This window comes from Oncorhynchus kisutch, linkage group LG28, assembly GCF_002021735.2.
Source record: "Oncorhynchus kisutch isolate 150728-3 linkage group LG28, Okis_V2, whole genome shotgun sequence".
Lineage (NCBI taxonomy): Eukaryota > Metazoa > Chordata > Actinopteri > Salmoniformes > Salmonidae > Oncorhynchus > Oncorhynchus kisutch.
In genome coordinates, this window is record NC_034201.2 from 16,617,908 (window position 1) to 16,637,796 (window position 19,889).

Genomic DNA, 19,889 nt, shown 5'->3' on the forward strand with positions numbered 1-19,889 from the left:
AACAGGCAGGCTCAGGTTCAAGGCAGCCGGGGTCAGTAATCCAGGGTAAGGCAGAGGTACCGGACAACAGGCAGGCTCAGGGTCAAGGCAGCCGGGTTCAGTAATCCAGGGTAAGGCAGAGGTACCGGACAACAGGCAGGCTCAGGGTCAAGGCAGCCGGGTTCAGTAATCCAGGGTAAGGCAGAGGTACCGGACAACAGGCAGGCTCAGGGTAAAGGCAGCCGGGTTCAGTAATCCAGGGTAAGGCAGAGGTACCGGACAACAGGCAGGCTCAGGATCAGGCAGAGAGGTCAGACGGGCGGAAACAGGGTCAGGACAGGCAAAGGTCAAAACTAGGAGGACTAGCAAAGAGAGGCTGGGAAACGATAGGAGCTGACAGAGAAAAACGCTGGTAAGCTTGAATGAACAAGACGAACTGGCAACAAACAGACGTTGAACACATAAATACACAGAGGATAATGGGGAAGATGGGTGACACCTGGACGGGGGTGGAGACAAGCACAAGGACAGGTGCAACACATCGGCTGGGCTTAGAGTTCATCTCTTCCAGTCATCCCTCTTCCTTTCTCTCAGTTTCTCCCTCTGAATGTGTCTCTCTCGCTTTCTATTTCTCTGTCTGTCTGTCTGTCTGTCTGTCTGTCTGTCTGTCTGTCTGTCTGTCTGTCTGTCTGTCTGTCTGTCTGTCTGTCTGTCTGTCTGTCTGTCTGTCTGTCTGTCTGTCTGTCTGTCTGTCTGTCTGTCTGTCTGTCTGTCTGTCTGTCTGTCTGTCTGTCTGTGTCTTGCCTAGTGTGTCTGTTTCTGTCTCTTTTTCTATGTATCTGTCTCTCTGTCTCTCTCTATATCTAATGCCTGTCTCTGTCTATGTCTGTTCTCATCAAGACCTTAGGACAGTGTTACTGAGGGTAATGTAGTCAAACACGTGCATACACCCATACACACAATCACTTAGAAAATACAAATAATTCATAGATATTACAAATATTACCAGTATGATTAGGAGGCATCACTAACCTCCCTCTATACCCCTCAATCTGCCCCAATCACTCTCTCCCCTGTCCTCCCTCTTTACCCCTCAATCTGCCCCAATCACTCTCTCCCCTGTCCTCCCTCTTTACCCCTCAATCTGCCCCAATCACTCTCTCCCCTGTCCTCCCTCTTTACCCCTCAACCTGCCCCAATCACTCTCTTCCCTGTCCTCCCTCTTTACCCCTCAATCTGCCCCAATCACTCTCTCCCCTGTCCTCCCTCTTTACCCCTCAACCTGCCCCAATCACTCTCTCCCCTGTCCTCCCTCTTTACCCCTCAATCTGCCCCAATCACTCTCTCCCCTGTCCTCCTTCTCTACCCCTCAATCTGCCCCAATCACTCTCTCCCCTGTCCTCCCTCTCTACCCCTCAACCTGCCCCAATCACTCTCTCCCCTGTCCTCCCTCTTTACCCCTCAACCTGCCCCAATCACTCTCTCCCCTGTCCTCCTTCTCTACCCCTCAATCTGCCCCAATCACTCTCTCCCCTGTCCTCCCTTTCTACCCCTCAACCTGCCCCAATCACTCTCTCCCCTGTCCTCCTTCTCTACCCCTCAACCTGCCCCAATCACTCTCTCCCCTGTCCTCCTTCTCTACCCCTCAATCTGCCCCAATCACACTCTCCCCTGTCCTCCCTCTCTACCCCTCAACCTGCCCCAATCACTCTCTCCCCTGTCCTCCTTCTCTACCCCTCAATCTGCCCCAATCACACTCTCCCCTGTCCTCCCTCTCTACCCCTCAACCTGCCCCAATCACTCTCTCCCCTGTCCTCTCTCTCTACCCCTCAAACTGCCCCAATCACACTCTCCCCTGTCCTCCCTCTCTACCCCTCAACCTGCCCCAATCACACTCTCCCCTGTCCTCCTTCTCTACCCCTCAATCTGCCCCAATCACTCTCTCCCCTGTCCTCCCTCTCTACCCCTCAACCTTTATCTTCTCTCTCCTCTCTCTCCCCTCCTCTGCTCCCTTTTTCTCCCATGTCCTCTCTCTTATCTTCCACCCCATGTCTCTCCCTCCTCTCCTCCTCTCCCCTGTCCTCCCTCTCTTATCTTCCACCCCATGTCTCTCCCTCCTCTCCTCCTCCCCCATGTCCTCTCTCTTATCTTCCACCCCATGTCTCTCCCTCCTCTCCTCCTCTCCCCTGTCCTCCCTCTCTTATCTTCCACCCCATGTCTCTCCCTCCTCTCCTCCTCCCCCATGTCCTCTCTCTTATCTTCCACCCCATGTCTCTCCCTCCTCTCCTCCTCTCCCCTGTCCTCCCTCTCTTCTCTGTGTCTCCAGGTTCTCCTAGGATCAGGGAGATGCGTGACATCACGGCTGTAGCTGGAAGGAACACCTTTATAACCTGTCGTGTGATTGGTTACCCATACTACTCTATCAAGTGGTTTAAGGACGGCATGCTGCTGCCTGACAACCATCGGCAGGTTGTGTATGAGAATGGAACCCTGAGGCTGAGTGATGTGCAGAAGGGCATGGACGAGGGTACCTACCTGTGTAGTGTGCTCATACAGCCACAGACCCTCCATCGACCAGACTGTCCACGTCACTGTGAAAGGTAGGGGACTGGACAGGGGTGGGGGACAAGGGGTAGGGGCAAAGGTGAAATACAGCTATGGGAAAGGGAGTAGGTATGAAAACTACCAATGACAGGCTGTTCAATACAATGCAGTGGATTTGTTGAAAGTCATCAACGTTTGGGCAAGGTTTCTTCCTAGACGTAACCAGACACTCAGCTCAACAGGGTCTTCACACCATGGTGTTAAAAGCATCTAGCTTTATATGGATGTCTATGTGTGTGTTGAGTGGGTTGTAGAGGTGTGTGTGTGTTGAGTGGGTTGTAGAGGTGTGTGTGTGTTGAGTGGGTTGTAGAGGTGTGTGTGTGTTGAGTGGGTTGTAGAGGTGTGTGTGTGTTGAGTGGGGTTGTAGAGGTGTGTGTGTGTTGAGTGGGTTGTAGAGGTGTGTGTGTGTGTTGAGTGGGTTGTAGAGGTGTGTGTGTGTTGAGTGGGTTGTAGAGTTGTGTGTGTGTTGAGTGGGTTGTAGAGGTGTGGTATGTGTGTGTTGAGTGGGTTGTAGAGGTGTGTGTGTGTGGGGGGGAGCTGTAGAGGGATGTGTATGTGTGTGTTGGGGGGGCTGTAGAGGTGTGTGTGTGTGGGGGGGTGGGAGCTGTAGAGGGATGTGTATGTGTGTGTTGGGGGGGGCTGTAGAGGTGTGTCTGTGTTGGGGGAGCTGTAGAGGTGTGTGTGTGTGTGTGTTGGGGGAGCTGTAGAGGTGTGTGTGTGATGTGTGGGGGGGGGTGTAGAGGTGTGTGTGTGGTGTGTTGGGGGGGCTGTAGAGGTGTGTGTGTGGTGTGTGGGGGGGCTGTATAGGGTGTGTGTGTGGTGTGTTGGGGGGGGCTGTAGAGGTGTGTGTGTGCTGTGTTGTGGGGCTGTAGAGGTGTCTGTGTGGTGTGTTGGGGGGGCTGTATAGGTGTGTGTGTGGTGTGTTGGGGGGGGCTGTAGAGGTTTGTGTGTGGTGTGTTGGGGGGCTGTAGAGGTGTCTGTGTGGTGTGTTGGGGGGGCTGTATAGGTGTGTGTGTGGTGTGTTGGGGGGGCTGTAGAGGTGTGTGTGTGGTGTGTTGGGGGGGCTGTAGAGGTATGTGTGTGTTGGGGGAGCTGTAGAGGTGTGTGTGTGTGTGTCCCTGATTTAATTAGATTAATCATAATGAGGCCCAGATTAAATCCCCTAGATGTCTCAGCTGTAGCACCCCCCACCCCCACCCCCTCCGCTACCATGGCAACGGCATGACTTCTTCCGCCAGTTGGTCTCTAATCAGAGCCCCTATTATGGGCTAGTGGAGATGGCAGGGGTGGGCAAGTCAGGGGGCATACTACACTGGCCAACAACAGCCTGCTCTGTGCCCCTCTCTCTACACCCAAGGTGTCCAATCCAGTCCACACACTCTCTCACGCTCTCCCTTTCTCTGACCTCTAACCCCTGACCTCTGTAACCTCTGCCCCCCAGTGCCGCCCCTGATCCAGCCCTTTGACATCCCTTCCACGTCGGTGGGAAAGCTGATGTACATCGCCTGCGTGGTGTCGTCAGGGGACATGCCTATCCGCATCACCTGGCACAAAGATGGGCAGCTTATCGTGCCTGGCTCTGCCTCCGGCGTTGGCATAGAGACCAAGGAGTTCATGAGCTCCCTGCAGATCTCCAAGGTGACCCTGAAGCACAACGGCAACTACACCTGCATTGCTAGCAACGCCGCGGCAACCGTCAGCTGGGAGAGACAACTGATCGTCACCGGTGAGAGAGGGAGGAGGGGAAGAGATGGGAGGAGGGGAAGAGATGGGAGGAGGGGAAGAGATGGGAAGAGATGGGAGGAGGGGAAGAGATGGGAAGAGATGGGAGGAGGGGAAGAGATGGGAAGAGATGGGAGGAGGGGAAGAGATGGGAGGAGATGGGAAGAGATGGAAGAGAGGGGAAGAGATGGGAGGAGGGGAAGAGATGGGAGGAGGGGAAGAGATGGGAAGAGATGGGAAGAGGGGAAGAGATGGGAAGAGATGGGAAGAGATGGGAGGAGCGGAAGAGATGGGAAGAGATGGGAAGAGGGGAAGAGATGGGAAGAGATGGGAAGAGATGGGAGGAGGGGAAGAGATGGGAAGAGGGGAAGAGATGGGAAGAGATGGGAAGAGATGGGAGGAGGGGAAGAGATGGGAAGAGATGGGAAGAGATGGGAGGAGATGGGAGGAGATGGGAAGAGATGGAAGAGATGGGAGGAGGGAAAGAGATGGGAGGAGGGGAAGAGATGGGAAGAGATGGGAAGAGATGGGAGGAGATGGGAAGAGATGGGAAGAGATGGGAGGAGGGGAAGAGATGGGAGGAGGGGAAGAGATGGGAAGAGATGGGAGGAGGTAGTTGAAAAAAGGTGGTGGGTGAGATGCAGCAAGAGGGCTGAAAAACGTGTGGTGTTGAAGAATCAAGGGAAGGGCTGATTGGGTATAAGTGTCATTTGAAATGAATAGTTATTATTGGTGAATAATGAAGAACCTCCACCATTTTAGAGATGTTATCATGTATAATGACTGTTATTCTATACTGATTGTAACCAATATACCTTTTTCACCTCAGTTCCCCCTCGCTTCGTGGTACAGCCTAACAACCAGGATGGGATCTATGGGAAGGCAGGAGTACTCAACTGCTCTGTGGAGGGATACCCTCCTCCCAAAGTCATGTGGAAACACGCCAAAAGGTAAAGACCCTGCAGCACTGACATCAGCTAACTAACTGTCTACTAATTCCATTCATCTTAGTAAAATAACTTGTCCAAAAATTTGAATTGACGATGAAAGAGACAATTAGACCATTTTTGTATTTGTATTCTCTACTGTAACATCATAACTTAGATTAGAAACCATGACCACTATGGGTAACTTTGAGTTGGCCTGTCCGTGCCGTTCCTCCCTGTAGGTATAGGGAACCCCCAGCAGTACCACACTGTGCCTCTGACTGGTCGGATCCAGATCATGGGGAACGGCTCCCTGCTGATCCGTCACGTCCTGGAGGACGACCGGGGATACTACCTCTGTCAGGCCTCCAACGGAGTGGGCTCTGACATCAGCAAGAGCATGGTTCTTACTGTCAAGAGTGAGTAGCGTCTCTCTCTTTCTCTCTCTTTTTCTCTCTCTTTTTCTCTCTCTTTTTTTCTCTCTCTCTCTCTCTCTCTCTCTCTCTCTCTCTCTGTCTCTCTCTCTCTCTCTCTCTCTCTCCCCGCTCTATCTTTCTATCCAAAACTTTCATGTTGTATATTTCTTGGTTCAATGTTGTGTCTACCTCCAGCCCTGGGCTGAGCTTGGTTCTCCCCTCCTGTTTGACCCAGGCCCTGGGCTGAGCTTGGTTCTCCCCTCCTGTTTGACCCAGGCCCTGGGCTGAGCTTGGTTCTCCCCTCCTGTTTGACCCCAGCCCTGGCTGAGCTTGGTTCTTCCTTCTTGTTTGACCCAGGCCTGGCTGAGCTTGGTTCTTCCTTCCTGTTTGACCCCAGGCCCTGGGCTGAGCTTGGGTCTCCCCTCCTGTTTGACCCCACCCCCGGGCTGAGCTTGGTTCTTCCTTCCTGTTTGACCCCAGCCCTGGGCTGAGCTTGGTTCCCCCCTCATGTTTGACCCCAGCCCCGGGCTGAGCTTGGTTCTTCCTTCCTGTTTGACCCCAGGCCCTGGGCTGAGCTTGGTTCCCCCCTCATGTTTGACCCCAGCCCCGGGCTGAGCTTGGTTCTTCCTTCCTGTTTGACCCCAGCTCTGGGCTGAGCTTGGTTCTCCCCTCCTGTTTGACCCCAGCTCTGGGCTGAGCTTGGTTCCCCCCTCCTGTTTGACCCAGGCCCTGGCTGAGCTTGGTTCTCCCCTCCTGTTTGACCCCAGCTCTGGGCTGAGCTTGGTTCTCCCCTCCTGTTTGACCCAGGCCCTGGGCTGAGCTTGGTTCTTCCTTCCTGTTTGACCCAGGCCCTGTGCTGAGCTTGGTTCCCCCCTCCTGTTTGACCCAGGCCCTGGCTGAGCTTGGTTCTTCCTTCCTGTTTGACCCAGGCCCTGGGCTGAGCTTTGTTCCCCCCTCCTGTTTGACCCAGGCCCTAGCTGAGCTTGGTTCTTCCTTCCTGTTTGACCCCAGCCCCGGGCTGAGCTTGGTTCTTCCTTCCTGTTTGACCCCAGCCCTGGGCTGAGCTTGGTTCCCCCCTCATGTTTGACCCCAGCCCCGGGCTGAGCTTGGTTCTTCCTTCCTGTTTGACCCCAGGCCCTGGGCTGAGCTTGGTTCCCCCCTCATGTTTGACCCCAGCCCCGGGCTGAGCTTGGTTCTTCCTTCCTGTTTGACCCCAGCTCTGGGCTGAGCTTGGTTCTCCCCTCCTGTTTGACCCCAGCTCTGGGCTGAGCTTGGTTCCCCCTCCTGTTTGACCCAGGCCCTGGCTGAGCTTGGTTCTCCCCTCCTGTTTGACCCCAGCTCTGGGCTGAGCTTGGTTCTCCCCTCCTGTTTGACCCAGGCCCTGGGCTGAGCTTGGTTCTTCCTTCCTGTTTGACCCAGGCCCTGTGCTGAGCTTGGTTCCCCCCTCCTGTTTGACCCAGGCCCTGGCTGAGCTTGGTTCTTCCTTCCTGTTTGACCCAGGCCCTGGGCTGAGCTTTGTTCCCCCCTCCTGTTTGACCCAGGCCCTAGCTGAGCTTGGTTCTTCCTTCCTGTTTGACCCCAGCCCCGGGCTGAGCTTGGTTCTCCCCTCCTGTTTGACCCCAGCCCCGGGCTGAGCTTGGTTCTGCCTTCCTGTTTGACCCCAGCCCTGGGCTGAGCTTGGTTCTCCCCTCCTGTTTGACCCCAGCCCCGGGCTGAGCTTGGTTCTTCCTTCCTGTTTGACCCCAGCCCTGGGCTGAGCTTGGTTCTTCCTTCCTGTTTGACCCCAGCCCTGGGCTGAGCTTGGTTCTTCCTTCCTGTTTGACCCAGGCCCTGGGCTGAGCTTGGTTTTCCCCCTCCTGTTTGACCCAGGCCCAGTGTCTTGGCTGTCCTGTGTGTCCTGGTTGTCCTGTCTGTCCTGGCTATCCTGTGTGTCCTGGTTGTCCTGTCTGTCCTGGCTATCCTGTGTGTCTTGGCTGTCCTGTGTGTCCTGGCTGTCCTGTGTGTCCTGGTTGTCCTGTCTTTCCTGTCTGTCCTGTGTGTCCTGGCTGTCCTGTGTGCCCTGGCTGTCCTGTGTGTCTTGGCTGTCCTGTGTGTCCTGGCTGTCCTGTGTGTCCTGGCTGTCCTCTGTGTCCTGGCTGTCCTGTGTGTCCTGGCTGTCCTGTGTGTCCTGGTTGTCCTGTGTGTCTTGGCTGTCCTGTGTGTCCTGGTTGTCCTGTGTGTCTTGGCTGTCCTGTGTGTCCTGGCTGTCCTGTGTGTCCTGGCTGTCCTGTGTGTCCTGGTTGTCCTGTCTTTCCTGTCTGTCCTGTGTGTCCTGGCTGTCCTGTGTGTCCTGGCTGTCCTGTGTGTCCTGGCTGTCCTGTCTGTCCTGGCTATCCTGTGTGTCTTGGCTGTCCTGTGTGTCTTGGCTGTCCTGTGTGTCCTGGCTGTCCTGTGTGTCCTGGTTGTCCTGTGTGTCTTGGCTGTCCTGTGTGTCCTGGTTGTCCTGTGTGTCCTGGCTGTCCTGTGTGTCCTGGCTGTCCTGTGTGTCCTGGCTGTCCTGTGTGTCCTGGTTGTCCTGTCTTTCCTGTCTGTCCTGTGTGTCCTGGCTGTCCTGTGTGTCCTGGCTGTCCTGTGTGTCCTGGCTGTCCTGTCTGTACTGGCTATCCTGTGTGTCTTGGCTGTCCTGTGTGTCTTGGCTGTCCTGTGTGTCCTGGCTGTCCTGTGTGTCCTGGCTGTCCTGTGTGTCCTGGTTGTCCTGTCTGTCCTGTCTGTCCTGTGTGTCCTGGTTGTCCTGTGTTTCCTGTCTGTCCTGTGTGTGGTTTGAAGAAAATAAAGGTTCTGATTAATTGGTGATGAAAACAAAACAGCAGGAACCCCTCAGATCAATAACCCATGCCAGCGGAGAGGAAGAGGGGAGGGGGGGAAGAGAGGAGGAGGAGAGAGGTGGGGAAGAGGGGAGGAGGAGAGAGGTGGGGAAGAGGGGAGGAGGAGAGAGGTGGGGAAGAGGGGAGGAGGAGAGAGGTGGGGAAGAGAGGAGGAGGAGGAGAGAGGTGGGGAAGAGAGGAGGAGGAGAGAGGTGGGGAAGAGGGGAGGAGGAGAGAGGTGGGGAAGAGGGGAGGAGGAGAGAGGTGGGGAAGAGAGGAGGGGGAGAGAGGTGGGGAAGAGAGGAGGAGGAGAGAGGTGGGGAAGAGGGGAGGAGGAGAGAGGTGGGGAAGAGAGGAGGAGGAGAGAGGTGGGGAAGAGAGGAGGGGGGGCGGGAGGGCCACGAGGGCTCGGAGCGTGAAATGAAAACAGATAGTGATGGAGGGTCGATTTCTATTTTCTACACACCTGTACAGTTCCTTGATTTTTCAAATACCCATCCCTCTTTCCTTCTCTCATTTTGCCATATCTATTTATAATATTCATGAATATCTCTCTGTGTGTCTCCAGTTCCAGCCATGATCACGTCACACCCCAACACCACCATGGCCATCAAGGGCCAGGTGAAGGAGCTGAACTGCACAGCGCGGGGCGAGCAGCCCATCATCATCCGCTGGGAGAGGGGCGACACCGTCATCGACGCCGAGAGGAACCCCCGCTACTCCATCACCATCAACAAGAAAGGGGACGAGGTCATCTCCACGCTCAAGGTTAGACACTGACGAAAGAGGGCAAAATATTGAGAGAGAATTGAAATTGCTTGCATTAGAATTTAGAACAGAGCTCAATTTAGTTGAGATGAAAGTACTAAAGGGTACAGTAGTGTATGCTGGGTAGTTTTGACCACTAAATATTCCATGCCGTCTCTCTGTCTTCTATGTGTGTTGCTGTCCCCATGCAGCTGAAGCCAGCAGAGCGCGGGGACTCAGTCTTCTTCTCCTGCCACGCCATCAACTCATACGGAGAGGGGCGAGGACTCATCCAGCTTACCGTGCAAGGTGCCTATCTCTCTCACTCTGCTATTACTGCACATAGGCTCACTGTTGGCCGACCAGTGATTGAGGTCAAATTGATACCTAACATCCTCCACTCACACACACAGAGCCTCCTGACCCTCCTGAGTTGGAGGTGAGAGAGGTGAAGGACCGCAGTATGAACCTGCGCTGGATCCAGAGGTTCGACGGCAACAGCATCATCACCAGCTACGACATCGAGTATAAGAACAAGTCTGGTACGAGTCCAACCAGTCCAACCCTGTAAACCCTCACATCCATATTTTCCTCAATCTAACTCCCTTTTCTCTGGTCCTCTAATGTCCTCTCTATCTGCTTCTATTTGTTACAGATACTTGGGATCACAAGTACACCACCAGGAACATCTCCCCCACTAACAACCAGGCTAACATCGTGGAGCTGCACCCTGCCTGTGTCTACAGCATCCGCATGTACTCCTTCAACAAGATCGGACGCAGCCAGCCTAGCAAGGAGCTCACCATCAGCACTGAGGAAGCACGTAAGTCTAACACACACTTATATACACACACACGCACAAACACACCTCTAATTAAAATGCTGTCTTGTTTGGTGTCATTGAAACCCTCATTTCAACATCTCACGTCAACAGAACCTGATGGGCCCCCTATGGACGTGATCCTCCAGCCAATGACGTCGCAGAGCATACGGGTCACATGGAGGGTAAACGTCATTAACCATCATGCCTCTTTTCCTTCATGCTATAATACCATAACAACTGAGACATTCAAACTAACCATCATTGATCTCCAGTCAGTGTCCTGACAGAGCTGTCCTCTTCCTCTCCCTCTCAGGCCCCCAGGAAGGAGCTTCAGAACGGGGTGATCCGGGGCTACCAGATTGGTTACCGTGAGAACGGGCCGGGCAGTAACGGCCAGTACAGCATTGTGGAGATGAAGGCCACAGGGGACAGCGAGGTGTACACTCTGGACAACCTGAAGAAGTTTGCCCAGTATGGAGTGGTGGTCCAGGCCTTCAACAGGGCTGGTACTGGCCCCTCTAGCACTGAGATCAACGCTACCACACTGGAGGATGGTAAGACTGGAGGGAGCGAGGGAGGGAGGGAGGGAGCTAGACTTGAGGTTGTGTGGTAGGGAGGGATGGTGAATGCAAGAGAGAGAGAGAGAGAGAGACAGAGGGCGGGGTTGGTGATGGGAGGAGATTCATACTCTGCTTGTAATCATTATTATTTATTTGTATAGTGCTTTTCGATACAGGTAACGAAGTGCTTCACATCATAAAATAATACAATGAAAGTGCAATCAAAGAAACAAAGACAGGAGGAAGGAGAATGAAACAAGACGGCTCATTCAAATCACACATTAAAAGTGGGTCTTCAGAAGGGATTTCAAAAGATGCACTGAATCTGGTAGCCTGATCTGCTCTGGCAGAACATTCCAAAGTCTAGGGGCCCTAATGGCAAATGTCTGGTCTCCTTTCGTTTTCAACCTAGACTTGGAATGATCAACAGGTCCCTTCAGAGGATCTCCGGCTGCGTCCTGGCTCGTAGGGAGATAAAGGATCTGAGATATAGGACGAGGCTAAACCAAGCCTAGGCTTAAACGTGACTGGTAGGCAAGCTAAAATAGGTGTGGTAATATGGTAACATTCTTTAACATTCTGTGAAAAGCCGAGCTGCAGCATTTTGTAGATGATGGAGTGCTTTCTGAGACATGTAAACAACAAGCTACAGTACATCTAATTGTGAGGAAATAAACGCATGTATACAACAAGCTACAGTACATCTAATTGTGAGGAAATAAACGCATGTATACAACAAGCTACAGTACATCTAATTGTGAGGAAATAAACGCATGTATACAACAAGCTACAGTACATCTAATTGTGAGGAAATAAACGCATGTATACAACAAGCTACAGTACATCTAATTGTGAGGAAATAAACGCATGTATACAACAAGCTACAGTACATCTAATTGTGAGGAAATAAACGCATGTATACAACAAGCTACAGTACATCTAATTGTGAGGAAATAAACGCATGTATACAACAAGCTACAGTACATCTAATTGTGAGGAAATAAACGCATGTATACCCAGATCCGTGACTGAAATAAAAGACTTAGCTATATTTTTTAGATGATAAAAGCAGGACATGCAGTTCAAGGTTTAGGTAAGGGTCAAAGAAGACACCAAGGCTTTTGTCAGTAGTTTTGACTTTGGTAGACAAGTGACCAAGGTCATTTACAATCTGGGTTCTAGCAAGGTGGGGGGGGGGGGGGGCAAATACAACAACCTCCGATTTCTTCTTGTGAGCTGGAAAAAATTGTCCGACATCCAACATTTGATGTCAGCAAGAGACATGTGAAGTGTAGCCACGCTAGCTTGGTCACTGGATCTGATTGGTAGATAGAGCTGTGTGTCATCCGCATAGCAGAACAGGTGGATTTGTTTAACTTGCCGACAGGAATAGAAAATAGAGATGCGCCAATAAGAATAGAGATGCACCATGAATTGATTCAGATGTGCAAACACACTCTCACACACACAGCCTCTGAGACAAAATGGAGGAGATGAACATGCAGCACATCCCCCATCACTCTCCAGTTCTAATTAGATCCCTCATTAGACTGAGAGAGAGAGAGAGGCCCATTACTCTATGAATATGCTTGGCCACTCTGCCTCTCTCTCTTCCTTCCCCTCTCTCTTCTTCACTGGTTTCCTCTGTATTCCCTTTCAATTCACACCCTTTCTTTTTTTTATCATTCAATTTGTTTTTCTCCTCAATCTCTCTCCCCTTGCTTTCATTGGGGAATCCCCCTGTCTCCTTCTCTCAATACTCTCTTTTTTCATCTTTACATCAGACGGACAGACAACATCTTCATCCCTCCCTCTCCCCTGTGTGTGCAGCCTTTAATGACAGAGCTAGATGTAGATCCTGATTATGATAATGGTAGTGATAGCTAAAACACACACTCTCAGAATGTCTGTCTGTCTGCCGCTGCTGCTTCTACAGCTGCAATTATCACACAGCTGGACACATTGTCCTCCGTCCACACGCGTCTGCTTCTACAGCTGCAATTATCACACAGCTGGACACATTGTCCTCCGTCCACACGCGTCTGCTTCTACAGCTGCAATTATCACACAGCTGGACACATTGTCCTCCGTCCACACGCGTCTGCTTCTACAGCTGCAATTATCACACAGCTGGACACATTGTCCTCCCTCCAACCGGTCTGCTTCTTATCCTCCATCTGCGTCTCATCAACATCCTTCATGTTAAATCTTATCGTCCATCTGCATCTCATCAACATCCTTCATGTTAACCCTTATCGTCCATCTGCATCTCATCAACATCCTTCATGTTAACTCTGTCTGCATCTCATCAACATCCTTCATGTTAACCCTTATTCTCTGTCTGCGTCTCATCAACATCCTTCATGTTAACTCTGTCTGCATCTCATCAACATCCTTCATGTTAACCCTTATTCTCTGTCTGCATCTCATCAACATCCTTCATGTTAACCCTTATAATCTGTCTGCATCTCATCAACATCCTTCATGTTAACTCTGTCTGCATCTCATCAACATCCTTCATGTTAACTCTGTCTGCATCTCATCAACATCCTTCATGTTAACTCTGTCTGCATCTCATCAACATCCTTCATGTTAACTCTGTCTGCATCTCATCAACATCCTTCATGTTAACCCTTATAATCTGTCTGCATCTCATCAACATCCTTCATGTTAACTCTGTCTGCGTCTCATCAACATCCTTCATGTTAACCCTTATAATCTGTCTGCATCTCATCAACATCCTTCATGTTAACTCTGTCTGCGTCTCATCAACATCCTTCATGTTAACCCTTATCAGTCCAGTCTGCCCTGTTATATGCTACTGTGTATCCCTCTTTCCCTTCATCCTTACTATTATTATTTATTATTTAACCTTTATTTAACTAGGCAAGTCAGGTAAGAACACATTCTTATTTACAATGACGGCTATACCTGCACCTCCCTCCCCTTGCTCTCTCTCTCTCTCTCTCTCTCTCTCTGTCATCCCTCACTTTCTACATCTGTTTCTCTCCCCGTTGCAGTGATTGAAAGTTGAAGATTGGAATAAATAGTATTTTTTTGCAATTACTATCATTTCTGTCCTATTAGTCAGAGATAGCTGTGTTCAATAACATACACTATAGCCTTCTGTGATGTTAACCTATGCCCTTTCTCCTACCCCAGTGCCCAGCCAGCCACCCCAGAACGTGCGGGCCATCTCGGTGACGTCAGACGAGGCGGTGATCACATGGGCGGAGCCCCCGCGTCTGACGCTGCATGGCGTGCTGAAGGGCTACCGCGTGGTGTTCTGGTCCCTCTTCCCTGACGGAGGTGGGTGCTGTGGGGGCCAGGCACAGGGGCCGATGCAGAGTAATTATCACGACTATCATTCTAACTAAACCCCAAACCCATGGCCCCACCTGTCTGTCTGATGTCTGACATGGGTGTGTGAACCTGTACCAAGCACGCTACCTATGCTCCCCACCTGTCTGTCTCTGTGTGTGGTAACCCTTAACTCACACCCCTCTCCTCATCTGGCTCCTAACCCTTCACACACCCCATTCCCAATCTGTCTTTGGTTTACCTGGAATTAAAAAATATATAGTTGTTTACCTTCCCTAACCTGTATTTTCCTCCCAATTTGTGCACTTGAGATTCATGAGCAAACAAGGCTTACTTTCTCTCTCTATCACTTTCTCTTTCTTTCTTTCTTTCTTTCTTTCTTTCTTTCTTCTTTCTTTCTTCTTCTTTCTTTCTTTCTTTCTTTCTTTCTTTCTTTCTTTCTTCTTTCTTTCTTTCTTTCTTTCTTTCTTTCTTTCTTTCTTTCTTTCTTTCTTTCTTTCTTTCTCTCTCTCTCTCTCCCCTCTCCCCTCTCCCCCCCCTCTTTCTCTCTCTCTCTCTCTCTCTCTCTCTCTCTCTCTCTCTCTCTCTCCCTCTCTCTCTCTACCTCTCCCTCTCCCTCTCCCTCTCTCTCTCTACCTCTGTCAGAATGGGGAGAGATGCAGAACATCACTAACAACTCGTGAGCAGGTGGAGCTGAGAGGGCTGGAGAAGTTCACTAACTACAGTTCCAGGTGCTGGCCTACACACAGGCTGGGGACGGGGTCAGGAGCAATGTCCTGTACATCCAAACCCGCGAGGACCGTGAGTACACACACACATGCACTTGCTTGGACACACACATCTACACACACTTATACAGTACATATACTTCCCCTGACTTTAACCCATACAGATGTAAGATCTTAATTTGAGCCAGTTTTCTACAGCAGGAAAATAATCCTGCAGCAACAGGAAATGTGAATGTTATGGTGGATTATAATTAATGGACAGAGCCACTGACGCTGATGCTGACTGCTTGGAAGGGAGGAGAAGCTCAGTGGGGAGTTGCATGTGTGTGTGGGGGGGGTGTAGAGGAGGATGTCAGGGTGTATCTCAAACCCATGACTAAAGTTCATTTGTGTAGTGAGACCCCATTACCAGTGCTAATGAGAATTAAGAAGCTTTGGGCCCATGGCTGAGGGCTCGTGACTAGAGATAGGGGGATAGAAGAGGAGGGGTAAAGGAGAAGAAGCAAAATGGGGGAGAGGAGGGGGTACTGCTCCCCATCACCTAGCCCTGCAGCCAACCAGCCAGGCAGCCAACCAGCCAGGCAGCAAAGCGGCCAACCACCCAGGCAGCCAACCTGCCAGGCAGCCAACCAGCCAGGCAGCCAACCGGCCAACCAGCCAACCGGCCATGCAGCCAACCAGCCAACCAGCCAGGCAGCCAACCAGCCAGGCAGCCAACCAGCCAACCAGCCAGGCCCAGGGATTAACTCCTCCTGGATTAGAGATCATTAATTTAGTGCTTACACCATTGGAGGCGGGATTACAGGCCGATCCCTGTCCCGTTCACTCCCCTAAACAGAAGGAGAGGCGGAGTGGAGAGAGAAAGGATGAGAGTGAGGGAGAGGTGGCACAGCTGGGCCTGTCTGGGTGAGGGGGCAAGATATGAAATATGAAAATAAATAAGAAATGGAAAGATGAATGGAGGAAAAGAGAAAGGTTAGCCCTTCTGTGTTGCCCTGCTTTGATAGATGCTTGTTAGCTCTTTCTATAACATCTAATATTACAGTACCACCACTGTTTCAGTCTTGGTGCTGCAATTAGATTTCATATATGTTTCGCTGTGGTTGTCCCTGTTCTCTGAAGGGTTATGTTAGCTGTGGTTTGTCCCTGTCTCTGAAGGGTTATGTTAGCTGTGGTTGTCCCTGTCTCTGAAGGGTTATGTTAGCTGTGGTTGTCCCTGTCTCTGAAGGGTTATGTTAGCTGTGGTTGTCCCTGTCTCTGAAGGGTTATGTTAGCTGTGGTTGTCCCTGAAGGGTTATGTTAGCTGTGGTTGTCCCTGTCTCTGAAGGGTTATGTTCGATGTGGTTGTCCCTCTCTCTGAAGGGTTATGTTAGATGTTATGGTAGCTGTGGTTGGGCTACATAGCCATGGTTATGGTAGCTGTGGTTGGGCTACATATCCATGGTTATGGTAACTGTGGTTGGGCTACATAGCCATGGTTATGGTAGCTGTGGTTGGGCTACATAGCCATGGTTATGATAGCTGTGGTTGGGCTACATAGCCATGGTTATGGTAGCTGTGGTTGGGCTACATAGCCATGGTTATGATAGCTGTGGTTGGGCTACATAGCTATGGTTATGATAGCTGTGGTTGGGCTACATAGCCATGGTTATGGTAGCTGTGGTTGGGCTACATAGCCATGGTTAGACAGTAGGTGTGGACAGTATGTGTAGACAGTAGGTGTAGACAGTAGGTGTAGACAGTATGTGTAGACAGTAGGTGTGGACAGTAGGTGTAGACAGTAGGTGTAGACAGTATGTGTAGACAGTAGGTGTGGACAGTATGTGTAGACAGTAGGTGTAGACAGTAGGTGTAGACAGTAGGTGTAGACAGTATGTGTAGACAGTAGGTGTGGACAGTAGGTGTAGACAGTATGTGTGGACAGTAGGTGTGGACAGTAGGTGTAGACAGTAGGTGTGGACAGTATGTGTAGACAGTAGGTGTGGACAGTATGTGTAGACAGTAGGTGTAGACAGTAGGTGTAGACAGTATGTGTGGACAGTAGGTGTGGACAGTAGGTGTAGACAGTAGGTGTGGACAGTATGTGTAGACAGTATGTGTAGACAGTATGTGTAGACAGTAGGTGTAGACAGTATGTGTAGACAGTATGTGTAGAAAGTGTGTGTAGAAAGTGTGTGTAGACAGTGTGTGTAGACAGTATGTGAAGACAGTATGTGTAGACAGTATGTGTAGACAGTATGTGTAGACAGTAGGTGTAGACAGTATGTGTAGACAGTATGTGTAGAAAGTGTGTGTAGACAGTGTGTGTAGACAGTAGGTGTAGACAGTATGTGTAGACAGTAGGTGTGGACAGTATGTGTAGACAGTAGGTGTAGACAGTAGGTGTAGACAGTATGTGTAGACAGTAGGTGTGGACAGTAGGTGTAGACAGTATGTGTGGACAGTAGGTGTGGACAGTAGGTGTAGACAGTAGGTGTGGACAGTATGTGTAGACAGTAGGTGTGGACAGTATGTGTAGACAGTAGGTGTAGACAGTAGGTGTAGACAGTATGTGTAGACAGTATGTATGGACAGTAGGTGTGGACAGTAGGTGTAGACAGTATGTGTGGACAGTAGGTGTGGACAGTAGGTGTAGACAGTAGGTGTGGACAGTATGTGTAGACAGTAGGTGTAGACAGTAGGTGTAGATAGTATGTGTGGACAGTAGGTGTGGACAGTAGGTGTAGACAGTAGGTGTGGACAGTATGTGTAGACAGTATGTGTAGACAGTATGTGTAGACAGTAGGTGTAGACAGTATGTGTAGACAGTATGTGTAGAAAGTGTGTGTAGAAAGTGTGTGTAGACAGTGTGTGTAGACAGTATGTGAAGACAGTATGTGTAGACAGTATGTGTAGACAGTATGTGTAGACAGTAGGTGTAGACAGTATGTGTAGACAGTATGTGTAGAAAGTGTGTGTAGACAGTGTGTGTAGACAGTAGGTGTAGACAGTATGTGTAGACAGTAGGTGTGGACAGTATGTGTAGACAGTAGGTGTAGACAGTAGATGTAGACAGTAGGTGTAGACAGTATGTGTAGACAGTAGGTGTGGACAGTAGGTGTAGACAGTATGTGTGGACAGTAGGTGTGGACAGTAGGTGTAGACAGTAGGTGTGGACAGTATGTGTAGACAGTAGGTGTGGACAGTATGTGTAGACAGTAGGTGTAGACAGTAGGTGTAGACAGTATGTGTAGACAGTATGTATGGACAGTAGGTGTGGACAGTAGGTGTAGACAGTATGTGTGGACAGTAGGTGTGGACAGTAGGTGTAGACAGTAGGTGTGGACAGTATGTGTAGACAGTAGGTGTAGACAGTAGGTGTAGACAGTATGTGTGGACAGTACGTGTAGACAGTACGTGTGGACAGTATGTGTGGACAGTATGTGTGGACAGTATGTGTGGACAGTATGTGTAGACAGTATGTGTGGACAGTATGTGTAGACAGTAGGTGTAGACAGTATGTGTGGACAGTATGTGTAGACAGTGTGTGTAGACAGTATGTGTAGACAGTATGTGTATACAGTATGTGTAGACAGTAGGTGTAGACAGTATGTGTAGACAGTATGTGTAGAAAGTGTGTGTAGAAAGTGTGTGTAGACAGTGTGTGTAGACAGTATGTGTAGACAGTAGGTGTAGACAGTATGTGTAGACAGTATGTGTAGAAAGTGTGTGTAGACAGTGTGTGTAGACAGTATGTGTAGACAGTATGTGTGGACAGTAGGTGTAGACAGTATGTGTAGACAGTATGTGTGGACAGTATGTGTAAACAGTATGTGTAGACAGTAGGTGTAGACAGTAGGTATAGACAGTAGGTGTAGACAGTAGGTGTAGACAGTATGTGTAGACAGTATGTGTAGACAGTATGTGTGGACAGTATGTGTGGACAGTATGTGTAGACAGTATGTGTGGACAGTATGTGTGGACAGTATGTGTAGACAGTATGTGTGGACAGTATGTGTGGACAGTATGTGTGGACAGTATGTGTAGACAGTATGTGTGGACAGTATGTGTAGACAGTATGTGTGGACAGTATGTGTGGACAGTATGTGTAGACAGTATGTGTGGACAGTATGTGTGGACAGTATGTGTGGACAGTATGTGTAGACAGTATGTGTGGACAGTATGTGTAGACAGTATGTGTAGACAGTATGTGTGGACAGTATGTGTAGACAGTATGTGTGGACAGTAGGTGTGGACAGTAGGTGTAGACAGTATGTGTAGACAGTATGTGTAGACAGTATGTGTGGACAGTAGGTGTGGACAGTAGGTGTAGACAGTAGGTGTAGACAGTATGTGTGGACAGTATGTGTAGACAGTATGTGTGGACAGTATGTGTGGACAGTATGTGTGGACAGTATGTGTAGACAGTATGTGTGGACAGTATGTGTAGACAGTATGTGTGGACAGTATGTGTGGACAGTATGTGTAGACAGTATGTGTGGACAGTATGTGTGGACAGTATGTGTGGACAGTATGTGTAGACAGTATGTGTGGACAGTATGTGTAGACAGTATGTGTAGACAGTATGTGTGGACAGTATGTGTAGACAGTATGTGTGGACAGTAGGTGTGGACAGTAGGTGTAGACAGTATGTGTAGACAGTATGTGTAGACAGTATGTGTGGACAGTAGGTGTGGACAGTAGGTGTAGACAGTATGTGTAGACAGTATGTGTAGACAGTATGTGTAGACAGTATGTGTGGACAGTAGGTGTAGACAGTATGTGTAGACAGTATGTGTAGACAGTATGTGTGGACAGTAGGTGTAGACAGTATGTGTAGACAGTAGGTGTAGACAGTATGTGTAGACAGTATGTGTAGACAGTAGGTGTAGACAGTAGGTGTAGACAGTATGTGTAGACAGTAGGTGTAGACAGTAGGTGTAGACAGTATGTGTAGACAGTATGTGTAGACAGTATGTGTGGACAGTATGTGTAGACAGTATGTGTGGACAGTAGGAGGCTTTATATGTGTTGATGACTGATAGTAGTAAGGCTCTTTAGGCGTCTCAGTGAGCCAGTCAAGTGGCCATGCAGTGAGTGGTGGATCAGCCTGTTAATCTGTTTAGGGGTTAGAGAGTTAGACTGCAGGGTGTCATGGCAAGCCAGAGCACAGCAGACGGAACAGAGCAGCTCCGCTGACCAGTGTCTGAGGTAGCATATGTCACCGCTGACCCTGGTCTG

The 19,889-nt window shown here is 50.1% G+C and overlaps 1 pseudogene; it reads left to right on the top strand.

The window, feature by feature from the left end:
• Positions 1–19,889, top strand: part of LOC109884590 (Down syndrome cell adhesion molecule-like protein 1 homolog) — a 92,663-nt pseudogene that overhangs the window by 61,856 nt on the left and 10,918 nt on the right.